Below are 21,421 nucleotides of genomic sequence, written 5' to 3'. Positions count from 1 at the left end.
AAAAGGATGGCAAAAATAAATAGTATAGAAGATCTTATGTATGTTCTAACATTCACTAACCCAGCATAACTTGTCACCAAGAAGAATCTCTTCTACATGACCTCTCTGCAAGGCAAAACAATAGCAGGAAGATCTGGCAGCACTTGTCATTGCAGTGAACATCTGCCACTTTTACCACCAAGGACTTTGAAGTCTGCCAATGATGATCCCAGCTATTGCACCTGCTCACAATATACACTGCTATGCAACTTTTCCTCAACTCTTTTAGGAAGAGCCATTGATGTGCCACCCAAGGGCCTAACTTGCTGTGCTTCTGTCTCCATGCAGTTGCATGTATATCCTGGAGCTGAGGTTGCATCCTGCATGCTTATACTCAGAACCCTAGTTCTGAGGCCATTTTGTGGAAGTCTGTATCTCTGATACCGATGCCACTGCTACAGAAAGAATGTCTGTGTCCCAGTGTCCTAGTCATTGCATACACCCTTTGCAGTTTACTTAAAATACCTGATATAACTAACATTGTGTAAATAGCTATGCTGGATTGTTTAGGGATTAAGGTTAAGAAAAAAGTTCACATGTTCAGTACATGTGCAATTTTTTAAGAAAATATTTTCAATCTTTCAGGTTGAATTCACAGATGCAGAACCTGTGGATACATTGGGCTGACTATAATCATGTCAAATGTAAATGGATTAAATCCAGTCAATCAACATAAACAGGATTAAAAACAAAATAAGTTGGTGATATATTGGCTACAAGATAGTCTTTAAAGACACATAAGCTGAAAGGAAATGAATGGAAAATATACTCAAGTGATAACCAAAGGAAAGCAGAAATGTCTGTACATAGACAAAATACTGTTTTAAGTCTGAAGTTCTAGGCACCACAAAAGTTAATAGAGTATTATAAAAGGGCCAATTCAACCGGAAGATATGATAGTGATATATGTGAGCCTAACATTAGAGAACTTAAAGCTGATATTGACAGATGTGACATAATTAACAGTAATAAAATAGTTTGGGACTTCAGTATTTTACTTAAAGCAAGAGATAACATCTAGACAAAAATTATTAAACAAAACTATAGGCCAAATGGTCCTAACAGACATATATAAAAATTTCCTCTTAACAGTAGAATACAAATTCTCTAATGCTAATGGAACATTTTCCAGGATGGACCACATATCACAGAATAAGTCTTAACAAATCTAAGGAGATTTAAATCATTCCAAGAATCTTTTCTGACCACATTGGAATGAAATTGAAAACATCAGCAATACTGGGAAATTAACAAATATTTGGAAACTTAACCGCACTCTTGAAAACTATTTTTTTTAAAACTTTTTGAAAAAAGATCAACAAACAGGCTAAGAGAATAAAGTAATTAGAATGGAAGAGGAGACATTACAACTGATACCTCAGAAGTAAGAAGAAGAATCGTAAAGGACTATTTTGAACAAATATGTGCCAATTACTGGATAACTAGAAAAGTGGATAAATTCCTAGAAACATACAACCTATCAAGAGTGAATCACGAAGTGTAAAATCTGAACATATTATTTTATGCAGTCTCATATAATTAATTCTCTTTTGTTCGATCTTCATTAGCAGTTTGATGACCCTATCAGTTTCTTCCTTTAAGTTTTAAAAGGTCTTATTTATTCCATTGGTCTTAAAATTTTCAGAAACTGTATTAATACAATTATTTTGAATCTGCTTTCAAATGCTTTTAGAGAAGAATCAGAACTGTGTAATCAAAGTGTAAGTTCTGTGGAAATCTGCGTACTAAGACTGAAAGGACAGTGTTTTTATACTGTAAAGGGTTTGTCAGAAAAGAGGAGACTTTAATTCCTCAAAGCCCATATACATATTTTTATTTAATTTCCAAAACAACCACTAGAGTTTGAACTGATAGACCTTGATGAAGGGGAAATGCTGGGAGCCATCAGCCAAGTAGGTCACCCATTCTCTCGCCTTCTCTCAGGGATGAGCAATTTCACTTACCTTCTTTTCAGATGTTCCCCATACGGACCGCCAAATGCCGCAGTCTCTGGCTGGGCACAAATCACGAGCCACTCACAGCTTGTAGATTCAAACAGCAATTCTTTATTCCCGAACTCACACCGGCCATCTACAAACACATTCTGGGGAAATCCACGTTCTCTGCCCAAATCCACCACTGCAATGGGCTTCTGTCTCCCAAATATACTGTCTGACCCTAAGAACTCAAGAGGAACTCAGGCAGCAGGATACGCCCTATTCTAAATGGGGAACACCCTAATCTCGTATTGTGCTAAACCGGGAACACCCTAAACACGGATCCGCCCTGGTCCTTGAGCAAGGTCACCTTACATGCAATGTAGCTGCAAAATGTCCTATTTCCATGAGTCCTTCCACTAAAGAAACATGGGGGTACGCTGGCAAGGAAATAAAAATTGCATCTGGTGACACCATCAGCAAAGATACGCCAGCACTACCACAATTCGCTGCACCAAACGATAGTTACATAGTCCAGGCAAGTTCTGCAAGTAGTTCAAAGCGGAGGAATCTATCAATATGTCTGTCTCCTCCCAAAGTTCGTTTCCTCCCAAAGTAAGTTGACTCCTTGATTGAGCATTACTTGTTGAGTTATATTCATTGATGCATCAGTTTATACAGTTTACTGTGATAGCTATCATAGAAGCTGTAGTTTGTCTTCACTGGCACTGGGATGAAGATAGGAATTCTGGCAATGATGCTAAAGAGACATTATCCTGAAAAGAATTATTAAATATAATGAAAAGGAAAGCTGAAAGTAAACAAACAGATTTGTTAACCTCCTTTAAAAACAATCCTTAACAGCTGTTTACCTGATTTAAATTAGTAAACAAACAGATCTGTTAACCACCTTTAAAAACAATCCTGAACAGCTGTTTACCTAATTTAAATTAAGCCATTTAAATCATGTGAATGAAAAAAAATAATAATTTGGATCCATTTTTCATGAGCGCTCCTCATATATGAAATATGAACATACGCACACACAGACATACAACACAAAACACAAATGTGCAAACAAACGTACAACACATAAGATAATAATAAAGGCCTTGTAGCTTTACCTAGGTGAAATCTCCATTGCAATGTTTAAAAACTCCACAGTCAAAAAATAAAACTGATCAGAAAAACATTAACCTAGGTTTGTATGAGCTCAAAAAATAAAAATAGAACCTTATGATGTGGAAAAATGCAATAATAAAATAGATATTGAAAAAAGCATCCTGGTTAATCACTGTCACAGATGTAAGAATGGCCAAGCTGGAGTTCTGGATATCAGTTTTTTTTTTTTTTTCCTCCGTCATGAAGGCATCTTAACCACCTTCAATTTTACCTTTTAAAGCCTTTTAATTATCATCTATACTGTACTTTTAAATGTACTTTTTCACCACCTACAACTTCACTCTTTTAAACGAGGCTTAGATTCTGTTTAAATCGCTTAATGTTAGTTTACATGGCTGCCCTTCAACCAAAGGCCTTTTTTACTCCATTAAGAAGCTTTGTCTCAATCTGCCATGTACAAATATCTTTTTCTTCTTTCTTCCTTTCTCAAGCTTTTAAAGTAAGTCTAGTTTCTTCAAAATCTTTTTAAATGGCATTTTACAACTTTACTTTACCACACAGAGATTATCTCATCTAGAAACATTTCTTTTTCTTTTAACCTCTTATATTAAAATATATTTTCACATCTTGAATCTATTTATCTCTTTTCTAGTCATTAACCCTTTTTATAAATTCACATTCTGAAATAACCCTTATAAAATTTCTGATTTAGACAAATTACTCCACTTTAATAAGATGAAATACTTTTTTTTTTTTTATGGTACTATAATACTGTAATTGAAACCCAACTGAAACTTCTTATACTCTTGGTATATAAATTATACCTGAAAGAATCTTAACCTTGTTTTAGCAAATACACAGACACAAAGCAACATTAAACTTTTCCATTTACCAATTTATGAAAACACACATAATGCTTAAATATATTACCTTATGGAACTTAATAAGTAAAGAGTACTTGATTTCATATTTAGTGGTTGATATTTTAACACTTTAGCTTTGTAAATTAATCAGATGTCTCTGAAAACCAAGATCTTAGACAATTGTAGTAAACAGAACTAGCCATTTCTTTCTTGTTGAAGAAAAATCCTTCTACAGGATACCATGATGGTCCCATTGATATATTTAATAACTTCTCATTAAAAATCCATGGGCTACATTTTTGTATTGTATCAACATATGCCCTAATTGTTCTTGGTCTTACTGGGTTGCCTCCTTTCTCTAACAATTTCTCTTTCTCGGAGGCGAACAACTTCAAACTTTGAGCCAACCATTTTCCCCAGTTTGCATGAGAAAGTTCTAGGAACAGGCAACTTGAAATAAAAACAAAATAAATCAGAATAAGAACACATTGTTTTTGAAATGGTCACCCATTCTCTCGCCTTCTCTCAGGGATGAGCAATTTCACTTACCTTCTTTTCAGATGTTCCCCGTACGGGCCACCAGATGCCGCAGTCTCTGGCTGGGCACAAATCACGAGCCACTCACAGCTTGTAGATTCAAACAGCAATTCTTTATTCCCGAACTCACACCGGCCGTCTACAAACACGTTCTGGGGAAATCCATGTTCTCTGCCCAAATCCACCACTGCACTGGGCTTCTGTCTCCCAAATATACTGTCTGACCCTAAGAACTCAAGAGGAACTCAGGCAGCAGGATATGCCCTATTCTAAATGGGGAACACCCTAATCTCGTATTGTGCTAAACCGGGAACACCCTAAACACGGATCCGCCCTGGTCCTTGAGCAAGGTCACCTTACATGCAATGTAGCTGCAAAATGTCCTATTTCCATGAGTCCTTCCACTAAAGAAACATGGGGGTACACTGGCAAGGAAATTGTCATACCTACTTGGCTGATGGCTCCCAGCAGGGAAACATCAATTCATCCAGCTGTACATTGCCCAGAGCCATCCATGGTGTGGATTACATTGCACACTGCAGCTTAATGAATAAGAGAATCTGGTGTCTGGGAACTTCCAGTGGATATTTCCTCTGCTTGACTGCTCAGACAAATTGTGAACCCTATCAAAGCTCTGCCAAAGGTCCCACACAGCACTAGAGATGAGTGACCTGCTATAGCTGCATGGCCCCTCTGAGAACCCTGTGACCTGCCAAGATGCCAATCAACTTGCAACTGCAAGACATCCTGAAGCAAGGCTCCACCCCTGTAATCTTATCCCTGCCTTTGATGTACCCCCTTAAATAAACCATGGGAGCCATTTTCTAATTGTCTGGCTTCAGCTTCTGTGCAACTGTACCTATCAAGGCTCCATCTTTTGAAATTATCTTTCCAACTTTGTCTTTTGTTCTTCACTAAATTATTCTAGACTTTAATTTCTTAGGTGGCTTACATGCTTCTTGGCAGGAAGAAGAACCCCCTAAGGAAGCACTGGCTGCCTCCCAATAACACACGGCCAGTAGTGAGAAACTGATGTGACTCCATTTTTGAGAACCAGCCTCTACTTCAGAGCAAAGCCTGTCCAAGGAAGGGGGTATGACCCTTGTCCTTGGAAAAACCCACAGAGCACTCTTAGGCATATACCCACCCTGCTGAGTTATTTGTCTGCAAATAACAGGAGAGATCTGCTGCACCAAGTGTCCCTGACTCAGGCTAGGTGAGGACCCATAGCAACCCCCAATCAGCATGAGAGAAGGAAAATACCTGGGATGCCAGATGTCCGCCCCCCCCCCATAGTTTATGGGATTGATAACATGTTAGGACACCATGTAGTTTAGCACGTACACCCCTCATGGCTTAAACCAATCAGTACAAATGAATCCCCTCTTGTACTAACCAACCACCCCTACCCAACTTGCTCCCACCAGTGAAGAATTGTTGTTTGATTTTCCCGCAGTGTGAAATGATTTGCTGTGTGATGTTATGACGCAAAGAGTATCCCCCAAAAACCTATAAAATCTCACTGAACAAAGGACTGGGACTCACTCCTCGGGACCACTGCATTGGAAATGGTTATGAGTCCAGGCTCAAGCTTGCAATAAAGACTCTTATGTGATTGCATCGAATTCGGTTCCTGGAAATCTATTGGGGGTCCCACAAATTTGGCATTACAGTAGTAATGTACATATATGTGCACTCATGGCCTTCTAGAAATGAGAAAAATAATCCAAAGGAAAGAACATGGCTGCAGGAAATCTGGATGAATGTTTTGATTCTGCCACAAATTACACTTAAGCAAAAAGTAGTTTCATTTACTTCCTATATAAATTAAGCATATGAAGGAAATTGTTTCTAGCCTTCTAACTCATAAAAAAATAAAGACAATGGCTTTTGAGAAAGCTAACATGAAGCATGTTCTATTATTTGGGTTAGAACCCTAACTCAATATATTGTCTTAAGTTCATGAACCACATTGATTATAACACTTCAGCGCCCCTAATACTTTAAAATTCATTTGTATTGGAGCATTAGAGGAGAGAAGCCATTTTATGATCAACATTTAAAAAAATCTATTACATTTAATTCTTCCTATGTCCTCCTCTCTTCTAAATTTTACCCATGGTCTGTAACTTTCTATAAAAATTATTTGTACTGAAAGGAGATTTTTCAGTGAAGATTCAAATTGCTGGAAGATAGAAGTTCTTCCAAAGATATTTCTTGTGTGGACTTTGTGAAACAGTTTTGGCTTGTATACTTAAATTTTATCTTGAAAATATATTTCTAGTTAACATAGAAAATAGTTTGAGAGAAAGATGGCCTAGGTCTGTTAAGTCTCAGTTTGAGGATTCTTTGTGTACTCACTAAGATCTCTGTTTTGGTGAATAGCAGCACTGCCTAGACAAAAACAGTACACTGCCAAGTGAAGAGAACTGTGATTTTTATATTGAGTTCCGGACAGCAAGTAGATAAGCTTAGGAAATGTTTTCTGTTTAGAATTGTGAAAGGATTTCATCAGCTGGCTATCTATCATGGAATGGACCATAAACTGGCAGTTCAGGTATTGTTTGGCCTGAAGATAAATTTTATTTAGCCTACATAAAGTTTTAATTTTTTAATTGGTTTATAACATTTAAAATTAACTTTCAAATGCCAATTTAATTTCTGGCTTCAATAATACATCCACATGAGTTGGATCTAAGTAAAAGATATGTCCTCCCTTTAGATGAGGACATATTCTTTGAGTCACTCCACTTTGGCCTGCTTATGTTAAATACAACATTTTCTAGGTACATGAGTCCATTTGAAGACTTAAAATCTGGTCTTTCTTTCTTTTTTTTATTTTTATTTTTTGTAGTTGTAGATGGACAGAAGGCCTTTATTTTATTTGTTTATTTTTATGTAGTGCTGAGGATTGAACCCAGTGCCTCACACATGCTAGGCAAGCACCCCACCACTGAGCCCCAGCTCTAGCCCCCCCAAATCTGGTATTTTTCTTGAAATTTTTGGACAATTTTAGTGACATGCCCTAGCAATGACTCAGTTATGTTCTCTTTCTCAGTATGATATTTTCCAAAATTTTCTCATTTTTCTGTTTGTAATTAGCATGTACCTTTGGTTCTGAATTCATCAGGTACAATTCCAGTTGCAGCACATAGGCCTTTATGAAATCTCATCTCATCTAGTAGAATAGATCAAAGTGAACTCATTCAAGGATGTCTCCCATCAACCTCTCCATCCAAAAAGAACTCAAATTTGTTAAATTTCCTGTATCTGTGCAGGTTAGATTAAAACTGATGTCCAGGTAGGTATCTCCTTATCATGGGGACTTCATTTCTTTAGTATCTATACTAATTTATGTTTCCCACAAGCAGTTCTTTTTTGCGAGATCTTTGTATCTTTGCCAGCAATTATTTTTTGTCTTTTTTAGGTAATAGCCATTCTAACTGGGGTGAGGAGGCACACTGTTATGGTTGTGATATTTGTTTCTTGATGGTTATTAATGTTGAACATTTTTTATGTTTGTAAGCTATATGTGTTCTTTTGAGATGTGTCTATTCACGTCTAGCACATTTTAAAAACAGACTATTTGTTAATACTGAGTTGTTTGAGTTCCTTATAGATTTTAACTATCAACCCCTTGTTAGATTTAGAGTTTGATTAGCATCTCATTTTCTAGATTTTCTCTTGGCTCTATTGATTATTTTATTGTGAGGAAGTTTTTTAGTTATTATCCTATTTGTCAATTTTTGCTTTTGTTTCGTGTGTGTGTGTGTGTGTGTGTGTGTGTGTGTGTATGTAAACTATTGGTTCAAGTCAATGTCTTCAACTATTTTACCTGTTTTCTTTGAGTAGTTTCAGATTTTCAGGCTTTATTATTACTAATATCTATTACCCATTTTGAGATATTGTTTGTAAGTATTGAGTGATGGGATCTAGTTACATTCTCTGCATATGAATATCCAGTTTTCTTGGTACTACTTATTTAAAAACTAGTCTTTCTGCTTTGTGGGCTTTTGGTCCCTTTCTCAAAAATTATTTGGCTTAGCAGGCATGGTGGCACAAGCCTGTTGTTCCAGTGATTTGGGAGGCTGAGTCAGGAGGATCACAGGATCAAGGCAAGTCTCAGCAACTTAGCAAGTCCCTAATACAAAGGGCTGGGGGTATGGCTCAGTGGTTAAGTGTCCATGCCCCTGGGTTTAATTCCCAATACCAGATAGATAGGTAGGTAGGTAGGTGGGTAGATAGATAGATAGATAGATAGATAGATAGATAGTTAGATAGATAGGCTGGCTATAAACAAAACCTGATGTCCAATTTGTAACTTTCTTAGAGAGTTTCTTGGACTTTCTGATTTTAGTATACAGATATTAATGTTACATAGAATTTGTTTTTTTTTTTTTTTTTTGTATCTCAGCACCAAAATGAACCATTTCAAATTCTGCTTAACAATGTCTTTTTTTTTTTTCTTTAGGGTGCTGTTCCAGGAACAATGTAGCACACAGTTGTTTTATTCTCACTCCATTGCTTCTTAACTCCAAGAGTTTGACAGTCATGTTGAAAATGAGGTCTGGAATTCTGGATGATGCCCTGTCAAATGTACTAGGTGCTTTCATTAATGAAACAGTCAGTTAAATAATAGGTGGTTCTTAATTTTCAGACTCTTGGTCTCTAAGAATCAGGAAGTCAAAGTTTTTAGTACTCCCAGAATATCCACTTTCACCACATTCTCTTGGTCAAAGCAGCCACAAGATCAACCCTGATTCAAGGAGGGTGGGGTGGGCAATAAGCTCCACGTCTGATGTGGAGAACAGCAGATGGCAGTGGAGGCATTTTTGAAGACTTTCTTTGGAGAATACCTACCACACTAAGCTCCTAATCGGGCCTCAGTTGCTTTGAGAGTTTAAGAATAGAGAATTCTCTGAATTTGGGTGACAGAAGTAGTCTCTAAAAATCATCAAGGGTTATTTTCTGACTCAAAATGGCTGAATATAGATAGCAGGAATGGGGGGTGGGTAGAGAATTATCAGATTCTCTGTAATAAGAGTAGTATATGCAAAAATGTATAGGTGGGAGAATAATATCATTGGTGTAATAATTATAATAATGAAACTTTGACTAATAGTTATAAGAGCTTGTGCTGCTACTTTCAAATAATGTAGAAAGAAGTAAAGAAAATACATAGAAAGTAGATGTTTCTAAAGGCTGATGCAATGCTAAACCAGCAACATGATCTTTAACAATAGTGAAATCAGTAGATCTTTAAAATTGTACCATAATGAATTTAGAAATAAGATTATAAAATTGATTTGGGAGAATTTTATATTGGCTCTCATCAGATTTGATATTTTTTTCTCATAGTTGAACATTGCTAGATCAATACAGCTTATTTCTATATCAGAAAAATAAGAAAAGATAGACATAGATATGATTTGACTTGCTTCCTAGATAATTAAGCTTGGTAGAATGCAGGTTCGTGGCAACTGAGATCATGTACACCAGCACTGAGGTGACACCTGACAGCTTAGAGAGTTACAATAAGTATTTTTTTGTGAACAATTCTTGACCTTTTGATGGATAAGTGTAGTATAAAATAAAAAATAAAATCTAGAGTCAGATCTGAATAGAGCAAACCATTACAACTTCCTCTACTTTCAAATTTAACAACTACAGATATACAATAATAAATAATTTCATTTATTCTGTTTGTACCTTTCTTGATTATTTGCTATATGAATAACTTGATATAAGGAAATCCATTGAAATATAACTGCTATAGTATTGAAAGTTCTTTATTAGGTTGGAAGTTCCTGTTAAATCTACGCATTGGCATTTTTGTGCTGTAGATAAATAAAATTTCTTTTTTAGAAGACACTCCTAGTTATCTGTAGAAGTTGAGTATCCCCCCTCACTTCCCACGTTGTCTTTAATCCACAAATTCTTCAACTATTAATTCTATTAACTTTATTCCAAACTTTTTATAACATTCATTCAACTGATATTTACTGGGTTCCATCAATGAGTTTAGGGTTCAGAGTAAATGAATAAATTAATGAATGAATGAAAATACAAATGTGGTACTAGAGAGAAAGGATTTTCACAAGCTGTTAGTCTTCATTCCTGGTGCATAGCTGAAAAAATATGCTTTCCTAGTACCTTTCATATCTCAGATTAATGCTTGGGACCCAGATGAAAAAATGTGCAAGATAGCTTATTGTCTTCCTGGATTGGAATGGGCATCTTAAGATAAACATGTTTCTGGCTTGTTATTCCTGCTCTTTCTAGTATTGTACTGTTTAAGGGGACACACCTAGTAAATAAAATTACATTGCAGCATTAGTTACAGTAGCCTTTCTTGTCATTCTAGTCATTAATATTTAGAGGTAGCAACTCAGGGATAGGGCTGATAGTGCAGGAGCTAGGGATAGCCAGGAAAAGAAAACCAGAGCAAATGCTGCATCTGAAGTCCTGGAACCGGAACTGGGCATTTCTTAGAAATACACATTTGTCAGAATTTCTGTGGCTAAGTTTGTCACACAAATAACTTTTTAAAGCTGTATTATTATAATACTTGAATTTTCCCTAGGGACAAACCAAAGGTCACATAATACTTTTCCTTAATCACTGGATTTGACAACAGAATAGTGTTCTGTGTGGTGAATAATGTGCCTTTGGTTGATAAAAGAGATGAGCATGCAGAAGTGTCTTGTACTGTTGGTGGCAGTACAGTACTCCAGCATGGGGAGTGGTAGGTGCTTTGTTTCACACTTGACATTCAGCATGTGATAAATTTATCCTATGTACACAGCTCAGCCTGTGTATATACGTATTTAGGTAAGGATGATGTTCTGTTTTTGTAGGTGAACAACTCATAGCATATCAATTAAATCATTAATTAAATTTTATTTTATTTTTAGATTCTAGGACTTAGTAATAGAGCTAGAATAAAATAATGCAGTGTTTTTCCTCTAGTGGTGTAGGGAGACTTGGGGGGATGCATATTGGGGAGAAGAGCCCTTTGACACAGACCCCTATTTTCAAAGGGCATCAAATTTCTTATACTGCTGTTTTCCAACTGGAGTTGTATAGATGACTATAGAAATACAACTTAAGGAAAAGTGTGGATTTTTTAAATGAAAATGTGCATCCTCTAATATATTTAGCAGCTTACCTACTCCCCAACATCCCATTATAAAAGAAAAAATTGAGCTAGTCACTATAGAATTGAGTTGGATTTGTGTTTCTGCTGTTTAAAAACTTAATGCTATATCTTGGAAACATGTAGTAGCAGGCAGGTGGTATCACTAATTAATTTTCAAGATGTGGTTCTGAAATAAGTTATACTTTTGTACTTCATATGTGTGGAAAGAGAAGAAGCTGTTTTTGCAGCATTGCTAAACTCAGATTACAAAAGGCCATAGTTAAGTACCTTGCTAGATGTTTTAGCTAGAGTGAGTCTGTTGTACCACATTGGGCTTTTAAGGGCTTTTCTCAAAAACACTCAAAACTCTTTTAAACCATGTTTTGGCTTGTTTTGCATAAGTAAACCACATGCTAATACACCACTTACTTTGAGAACACTGTCCAAACATCACAAAGTCTGTTCCAAAGTCCAGACAATTTCCAGTCCCTCTTGTCAAAGAGCAAATAACAACAAAAGACTTATTCCAAATACAAGTCAACCAGAACGTTGGAGAACCTTCAGAGTAACTTGCTTTGCACAACAACTAGAGGGAAATTTTGTGAATAACTCACAGTGGGGAGCACATAACCCCATAATACTCAGAACATATTGCCCAAGTTACACATGATGACAAGGTAAACATTTGCTTAAGAACTCCTTCAAAAGGGGAACTGGTATAAAATTACCAGAGGATGTTCTCCCATATTTAAAAATCCAAATTAGCTACAGCTTGACTCTACCCAGTGCCCTTGGGGTCTGAGTGCTACAAATTATCTTATCCTTTGGTTTTAAGAAAACAAGCTTAGCTTTTCAACCAACACATCTAATTGTTGACCTGGTACAAGGAAGGTAGGAGTGAGTTTGCATAGATGATAATTGAGATTTTTGATTATTTTGTGCTTTTTGCAACTCAAGCATCTTTCAATTGGCTCCCAGTGACTCCCTGCACAGATGCAATCTTGTACATTCATTTGCTATTTTTCTGCTGAAGAGTATGATTGATCACTTGTGGAGTTTCCCAGTATGGATGCAATTCCCAGATAATTGTTGTATAGTACCATAAAACCATGGCACAGCACCTCCATTTTAGTAGTTTTACACTTGGCTATAACCCCACATGTAATAGCTATTAAAGTTAAAATGTCCCTAGAGTTTCTTTCTAGTATTACCTTTATTTCAGCCATTGTAGATAGCAACAAATCAAAACACAATGTACTGCCCTTTAACACTTCATCCCTGAATAAGGTAAAGGTATGATGGTGAGATATTTTATCATACTGCTTCAGGACTCATTCTTGCTGTGATATATTGCCTAGAGCACATTGGGTACATAAAACAGGGAATGTAATTAATCTTGTATTGTGGGTATGAATCTAAAGTCCAGAGGAGGAGGATACAGGCAGTGTGCATAGAATATTTATATGACAATCTGAAAAAATTCCTGATAACCATGGCAGCACTCTTTAGAAAAAGAAAATTTACCTTATATTCTTTATGGAGAAAGGTCATGTATAAATAAGTCTGAATAAAGAAGAAGCATTTCACTGTAAATGAAAATGCATTGTATGAATATAGAAATTCAAAGAATTTAACCTTATATCACATGTAGAAGAAATAAACTTTTAATTTTTCTACATTATATGCTTATGTCTTAGTCAACATTTTTATTTTTCTTCCTTGCTTGCTTTTATTATTTTTGCAGATAAACCATTGACACGTCAGTATCTGGTGTTCTTATACCAGTTACAAAACTGTTAATTCTTGAGATTTAAAAAGTTTTTAAAAGTTAATGTTTAAAAACAAATCAGTTATGTTAACAAATCCACTCAACAGCAGAGGTGGAACATAAGTCTTGTACTACATCCTTTCTGTGAGGTACCTATACTATACAGATAAGAGTTTCTGTTTCCAAGGTACCCAAATGCATGAAACTTATAATGAAAATTTCCATAATCTCAGGAAATAATTTTTTCTTTTATTGAAAAATTATATGATTAAATTTTAAATTATGAGGTGGAGCTATCTTTTTCTTCTTAAAAGGTGTTCCTTCATGGAAAATGATTAAATTTCTTACAAGAACACTAGAGGAATTCTTACTATTCTTGAGCATGAAGCTAACATTTTATATGCTTTGAGAATAAAGGAAAGATTTTGATTTCCAGTGCTGTTAGACTGGCCTGTTAGATGAATGTAATGTCTTAATTTTCATTAAATGACTAACTAACCCTCTCCTTCTCCTGAAGCCTATACTGGTTTATTCTAAACAATGTATTTGAATTCCATCCAATATTTTACTAATATTTATTAATACCAAGCTTAGTATTGTTGTATACGTCAAATTTGTTGCAAATAGTTTCCAGTTGTACAAATACAATATTTATGTGTAATTGGTAAACTCAATGCTGTCATTAAATGAGATGACATGCTCATATAATTACCTAGACTCTCAGTTCTGGAGAGAGAAAAAAATTTAAAAAGTATAATTCAATGAAAATTCAATGAAAACTATAATCTTTGACAGTTATAAAGGGCATTTTTCCAAGACTGTTTCACTTTGTTGTAATAATTTATGTTCATTTCTTTTTATAAAGTCCCTATAAATTGTCCAAAATTTTGATGTATTTAAGTATTTCAATCAAGGCTTAGCAGCTGATGAACTGAACCTAGTTTCATTATCAGTTCAAAATGACCCACTGTCCAGATTGAGTTCATGGATTGTGCCACCAACCCCTAAAGATTGTGATTGAAATGACTCATTGCCAGAAGAAATGCTTGGGTACAACTCTAATTTAGAACAGAGATCAGAAGATGATTTAAGCTCAGGTTAAAGAGAGAAGGAGCAAAAGTCCAACCTGAAGCTGGAATAAGGCTGTCATAGAACTGAAGTACTTTCTTCCAGATTAACTGATCTATTTTGAGGTAGAGGAAGAAGAGAGGTGAGCAGTAGTTTAGGGGAGATAATTTGTTATAATGTCAGAATGTAAGACATACTATCTTTTGGTTGATGAAACAAGAAATAAATGAAGAAGTATATTACCTAAAGTTTACTTAAGAACTAAATATTGCTAATTCGGTTTGTCAAAGAGAAGAGATTAGAGTTCTGTAAGTAAGCTAAATATTTTTATAACCAGAATTCAGTTGGTAATGCCTAAAATTCATAAATAGCAATATAAATGCATTCTTCTGAAATATAGAATTTTGTTAAAGGTAAAAGTGACTGCTTCTGGAAGTGAGATTCAGGATTAGAAGCAATTATTTATCATTTTAAACTGGTACAATTTGTTTTTTAAATATGTACATGATCTACATTAAGTCCAATCATTTTTGTTTAGCCTTGTACTATTCAAGAACTCAAATTCAATTGACATGGTCAGGTGGAAAACAAAGGTCTTCTTCTTCTTTAATCAGTCTGTTTCATTGTCTCTTAGTTATAAAACAAACTCCCCATGATTATCAATGGAAAGAAAATCTTTGTGATGGGAGTGTTGTTAATATGCTGCTATGTCCCATTCTTTACCCAAACTAACAGTGGCTGAGCTGTCAGCAAAATGCCATATTAAACATGTGAGAACTATTTGATTATGGCAGGATCATAGTTCCATTAGTCAGTTTCCACTGCTCTTTGGATTCATTATTAGCATTTTTTTGTATATTGTGTCTTCTGCCATTCATATGGGTTTATGTTATACGAATAGGGACACATTAGGGCTTATTTCTTTAAAGAGATGAAGTTGTTAGTGTACACTAGAGAAATAATTTCCAAATTGACTCCCATTTCCTTTTGCTTTTGAATAGTTATTCTTCACTTAACACTCATTTTTTCTTTTCTTTTTCTAGTCACTTTCTTCCAGGAAGGTACTAGGAGCACAAAGATGAATAAAATATGGCCTTGATACTAGAAGAATTCATAGTATGGCTATAGTAATTATAGTCCATCTTGATAAGTACTATGGTTGGTTATAAACAAAATAGCATAGGAATGTAAAGGTGGGAAGCAACATAATTAAAATGACATTCTGCACTTTAATAAAGCAGGGTTTTTAAAATTTGATCTATACAGTAATACCATTAAACATGTTCATTAATCTTAAACAATTACTAATAATTTACCACATGTAAATTACATTTTTAAATGATTTTGATTTATTTAGAGATGAGCTACGGTAAGGAACTTAGAGTTTAGTGAAAATAAATCTAGAGTATAAATCCTTCATATTGGCTACATGTTAACTAAATTAATGAGATGAATATTTTAGGTTTTTTTCTTTATAAATAGATATCAATCCTTTCCACTTTTTACTGAAAAAAATTTATGTCCTCCATTTTTTTTGGTTATATTTATCATAGTTATCTTTATCATAGTCTGTTTGGCTGTTTTGTTGAATATAAAATCCTTTTTTTTTTAACAGAGTGTTCATTATTTTAATACTTTAAAACATACCTACCCAACTTTTTGGTAAGTCAGAATTAACTTTTCTTTGTTTTTTGCTGTCTAAAAGGCTTTATTTTTTTCTTTTTTTAGATTCTTTTTTTATTATTAGTTGTTCAAAACATTACAAAGCTCTTGGCATATCATATTTCATTCATTTGATTCAAGCAGATTATGAACTCCCATTTTTACCCCGTATACATATTGCAGATTCACATCGGTTCCACATCCACTTTTTTACATACTGCCATACTAGTGTCTGTTGTATTCTGCTGCCTTCCTATCCTCTACTATCCCCCCTCCCTTCCCCTCCCCTCTCTTCCCATCTTCTCTCTCTACCCCATCTACTGTAATTCATTTTTCTCTCTTGTTTTTTTTCCCCCTTTTCCCCTCACTTCCTCTTATACGTAATTTTGTATAACAATGAGGGTCTCCTTCCTTTACCATGCAATTTCCCTTCTCTCTCTCTTTCCCTCCCACCTCTCGACCCTGTTTAATGGTGATCTTCTTCTCATGCTCTTCCTCCTTATTCTGTTCTTAGTTGCTCTCCTTATATCAAAGATGACATTTGGCATTTGTTTTTTAGGGATTGGCTAGCTTCACTTAGCATAATCTGCTCTAGTGCTATCCATTTCCCTGCAAATTCCATGATTTTGTCATTTTTTAGTGCAGAGTAATACTCCATTGTGTATAAATGCCACTTTTTTTATCCATTCATCTATTGAAGGGCATCTGGGTTGGTTCCACAGTCTAGCTATTGTGAATTTTGTTGCTATGAACATCGATGTAGCAGTATCCCTTTAGTATGCTCTTTTAGGGTCTTCAGGGAATAGTCCGAGAAGGGTAATAGCTGGGTCAAATGGTAATTCCATTCCCAGCTTTCCCAGGAATCTCCATACTGCTTTCCAAATTGGCCGCACCAATTTGCAGTCCCACCAGCAATGTACTAGTGTACCCTTTTCCCCACATCCTCGCCAGCACTTGTTGTTGTTTGATTTCCTAATGGCTGCCAATCTTACTGGAGTGAGATGGTATCTTAGTGTGGTTTTGATTTGCATTTCTCTGACTGCTAGAGATGATGAGCATTTTTTCATGTACTTGTTGATTGATTGTATGTCCTCCTCTGAGAAGTGTCTGTTCAGGTCCTTGGCCCATTTGTTGATTGGGTTATTTGTTATCTTATTGGCTAATTTTTTGAGTTCTTTGTATACTCTGGATATTAGGGCTCTATCTGAAGTGTGGGGAGGAAAAATTTGTTCCCATGATGTAGGCTCCCTATTTACCTCTCTTATTGTTTCTCTTGCTGAGAAAAACTTTTTAGTTTAAGTAAGTCCCATTTGTTGATTCTTGTTATTAACTCTTGTGCTATGGGTGTCCTATTAAGGAATTTGGAGCCCGAACCCACAATATGTAGATCGGAGTCAACTTTTTCTTCTATTAGACGCAGAGTCTCTGATTTGATATCAAGGTCCTTGATCCATTTTGAGTTAACTTTTGTGCATGGTGAGAGAAGGGGATTCAGTTTCATTTTGTTGCATATGGATTTCCAGTTTTCCCAGCACCATTTGTTGAAGATGCTATCCTTCCTCCATTGCATGCTTTTAGCCCCTTTATCAAATATAAGATAGTTGTAACTTTGTGGATTAGTCTCTGTATCTTCTATTCTGTACCATTGGCCCACCCGCCTGTTTTGGTACCAGTACCATGCTGTTTTTGTTACTATTGCTCTGTAGTATAGTTTGGTATCGCTATGCTGCCTGATTCACACTTCCTGCTTAGAGTTGCTTTTGCTATTCTGGGTCTTTTATTTTTCCATATGAATTTCATGTTTGTTTTATCTATTTCTACAAGAAATGCCATTGGGATTTTGATTGGCATTGCATTAAACCTATAGAGAACTTTTGGTAATATCGCCATTTTGATGATGTTAGTTCTGCCTATCCATGAACCGGGTATATTTTTCCATCTTCTAAGATCTTCTTCTATTTTTCTTTAGGAGTCTGTAGTTTTCATTGTATAAATCTTTCACCTCTTTTGTTAGGTTGATTCCAAGTATTTTTTTTTTTTTTGAGGATATTGTGAATGGGGTGTTTTTCCTCATTTCTGTTTCAGAAGTTTTGTCGCTGATATACAGAAATGCCTTTGATTTATGCTTGTTGATTTTATATCCTGCTACTTTGCTGAATTTATTTATTAGTTCTAGCAGTTTCTTTGTAGACCCTTTTGGGTCTTCTAGGTCTTCCACAAATAGTGATAATTTAAGTTCTTCTTTTCCTATTTTTATGCCTTTAATTTCTTTTGTTTGCCTAATTGCTCTGGCCAGTGTTTCAGGAACTATATTGAATAGAAGTGGTGATAGAGGGCATTCCTGTCTTGTTCCAGATTTTAGAGGGAATGCCTTCAATTTTTCTCTATTCAGAATGATGCTAGCCTGAGGCTTAGCATAGATAGCTTTTACAATGCACAGTGGGGAAACCTTAAGGGTCCCTCCCAGCTCTCCTGTAAGGGCCCCTCCCAGCTCTCCCGTGAGCGCGATAGTCAGACTGAGGGAATCAGGAGTGGCGCGGGACCCGCGGTGCAGAACCCTTGACTACCGCTCCCACCAGTGCTGACAACTGAGGTCTCTTGCACCAGCTACCGGGGGCGTGGCTACCATAGGGCAAGCAAAATATGCTGAGGGTTCTCAGCCCCAAGCTCCACAAACTTAGGGTCTGAGGGAATGGCAAACAGGGAGAGTGTGCCCAGTCGTTCAAGAAAATAGGGCTCCCGTGATCAGCAGACCTGGCGTGTAGCCAGTATTGTGGTGAGCATCCCTGGTGAGCGGGGCCTGGCTTGAGGAAAAGTGGGGAAGTGACTAGATACAAGAAAAGGCCCTAGGCACTCAGGATTGGAGACCCGCCCAGTCTGGGAGGAGGAGCTCCTGCACAGTGATTGGTTCCCACGTATTGAGAGGAGAAGCTTGGCCCGGTGGGCACAGCTCCACCTTCTTGAAGAGAAGTTAATCAAATTCTAAGACTGCATTTATTAATTTTTTTTATTATTTGGGTTTTTTTCATTTTCATTTTTTTAATTTTTTAAATTTTTTTAAATTTTTTTTATTTTTTATTTTTATTTATTTTATTATTTTTAATTTTTTCTTTTTTTCTTTTCTATTTTTTTTCTTTTGTCTTTTCATTTCTTTTCAATTTCCTTCTTCCCCCTTCCTTGAATTCTACCTGCTTACTCTCATTCTCTTTAGTGACTTCTTCCCTTCCCTTCTAATATCTTTCCTCCCAAGCATCAAATAAATTTAAAGGAGTAAACAGTAACTCAGCAGTCAAACAGAACAATAAGTGACATGAGCAGCATGAAAAAGCAAGGAAGAAAAGGAATACAACCAATGCAGGACAGCCTAAATATTCAGGAGGACCTAGAGGCATCAGAAAAATGGTCAAATAAAGAACTCAAGGAATACCTTAGACAGATGGAATGGAATCTTAAAGAGGATATGAGACAGCAAATTCAAACAATGAAAGAACACATTGAAAATGAATTACATAAATGGATAAAAGAAGCAAATAAGCATCTTTATCAGGAGATAGAGATTATTTTAAAAAAATCAAACAATAATTCTAGAAATTCAGGAAACTATAAGCCAAATTAAAAACTCAAATGAGAGTATCACTAACAGAGTTGAGCAAGTAGAAGCCAGAACGTCAGATAATGAAGACAAAATATATCATCTTGAAAAGAGTCAAGCCAACTCAAAAAGGCTGGTAAAACATCACGAGAAAAACATCCAAGAGATATGGGATAACATAAAAAAAACCCAAACTTAAAGAGTCATCGGTATAGAGGAAGGTATAGACATTCAAACCAAGGGAATGAGCAACCTGCTGAATGAAATAATTATAGAAAACTTTCCAGAAATAAAAAAGGAAACAGATGTACAAATTGTAGATGCATACAGGACACCGAGCATACAAAATCACAGTAGACCAACGCCAAGACACATTGTTATGAAGATATCCAATATACAGAACAAAGAGAAAATATTAAAAGCTACAAGAGAAAGGAGGCAGATTACATTCAGGGGTAAACCAATAAGGTTAACAATGGATTTTTTATCACAGACGCTGAAAGCGAGAAGATCCTGGAACAACATATTTCAAACACTGAAAGACAATGGATGCCAATCAAGAATTTTGTATCCAGCAAAATTAAGCTTCAGGTACGACAACGAAATAAAAATCTTTCATGATAAACAAAAGTTAAAAGAATTTGCAGCCAGAAAACCAGCATTGCAAAGCATCCTGAGCAAAACACTACATGAGGAAAAATGAAAAACAGTAACCAAAACCAACAGTGGGAACTACCTCAGTAAAGACAGAGGGCGGGGTGAAAGCTAATCATGGAGAAACAAACCAAATTAAAAAAAATATATAAATAATCAAACATGTCTGGAAGTACAAACCATATATCAATAGTAACTCTAAACGTTAATGGCTTAAACTCTCCAATAAAGCGACATAGGCTGGTAACATGGATTAAAAAACAAATCCAACAATATGCTGCCTCTAGGAGACACATCTGATTGGAAAAGACATACAGAGGCTGAAGGTGAAAGGTTGGGAAAAAATATACCACGCACACAGTCCTCGTAAACAAGCAGGGGTGGCCATCTCATATCAAATAAAATCGACTTCAAGACTAAGTTAATCAAAAGGGATAAGGAAGGACATTATATACTGTTAAAAGGAACCATTCACCAACAAGACATAACAATTATCAATATTTATGCACCAAATAAGGGTGCTGCGACATTCATAAAACAAACTCTCCTCAAGATCAAGAATCAAATAGACCACAACACAATAATTATGGGTGACTTCAACACACATCTCTCACCATTGGACAGATCCTCCAAACAAAAGTTGAATAAAGAAACTATAGAACTCAATATCACAATCAATAACCTAGACTTAACTGACATATATAGAATATATCAACCATCATCAAGTGGATATACTTTTTTTCTCAGTAGCACATGGATCCTTCTCAAAAATAGACCATATATTATGCCATAGGGCAACCCTCAGTAAATATAAAGGGGTGGAGATAATACCATGCATTTTATCTGTTCATAATGGAATGAAACTTGAAATCAATGATAAAAGAAGGAAGGAAAAATCCTACATCACATGGAAAATGAACAATATGTTACTGAATGATCAATGGGTTACAGAAGACATAAAGGAGGAAATCAAAAAAATTCTTAGAGATAAATGAAAATACAGACACAACATATTGGAATCCATGGGACACAATGAAAGCA

This window comes from Callospermophilus lateralis, chromosome 6 (genome assembly GCF_048772815.1).
Source record: "Callospermophilus lateralis isolate mCalLat2 chromosome 6, mCalLat2.hap1, whole genome shotgun sequence".
NCBI classification, from domain to species: domain Eukaryota; kingdom Metazoa; phylum Chordata; class Mammalia; order Rodentia; family Sciuridae; genus Callospermophilus; species Callospermophilus lateralis.
This window is presented reverse-complemented; position numbering follows the sequence as displayed.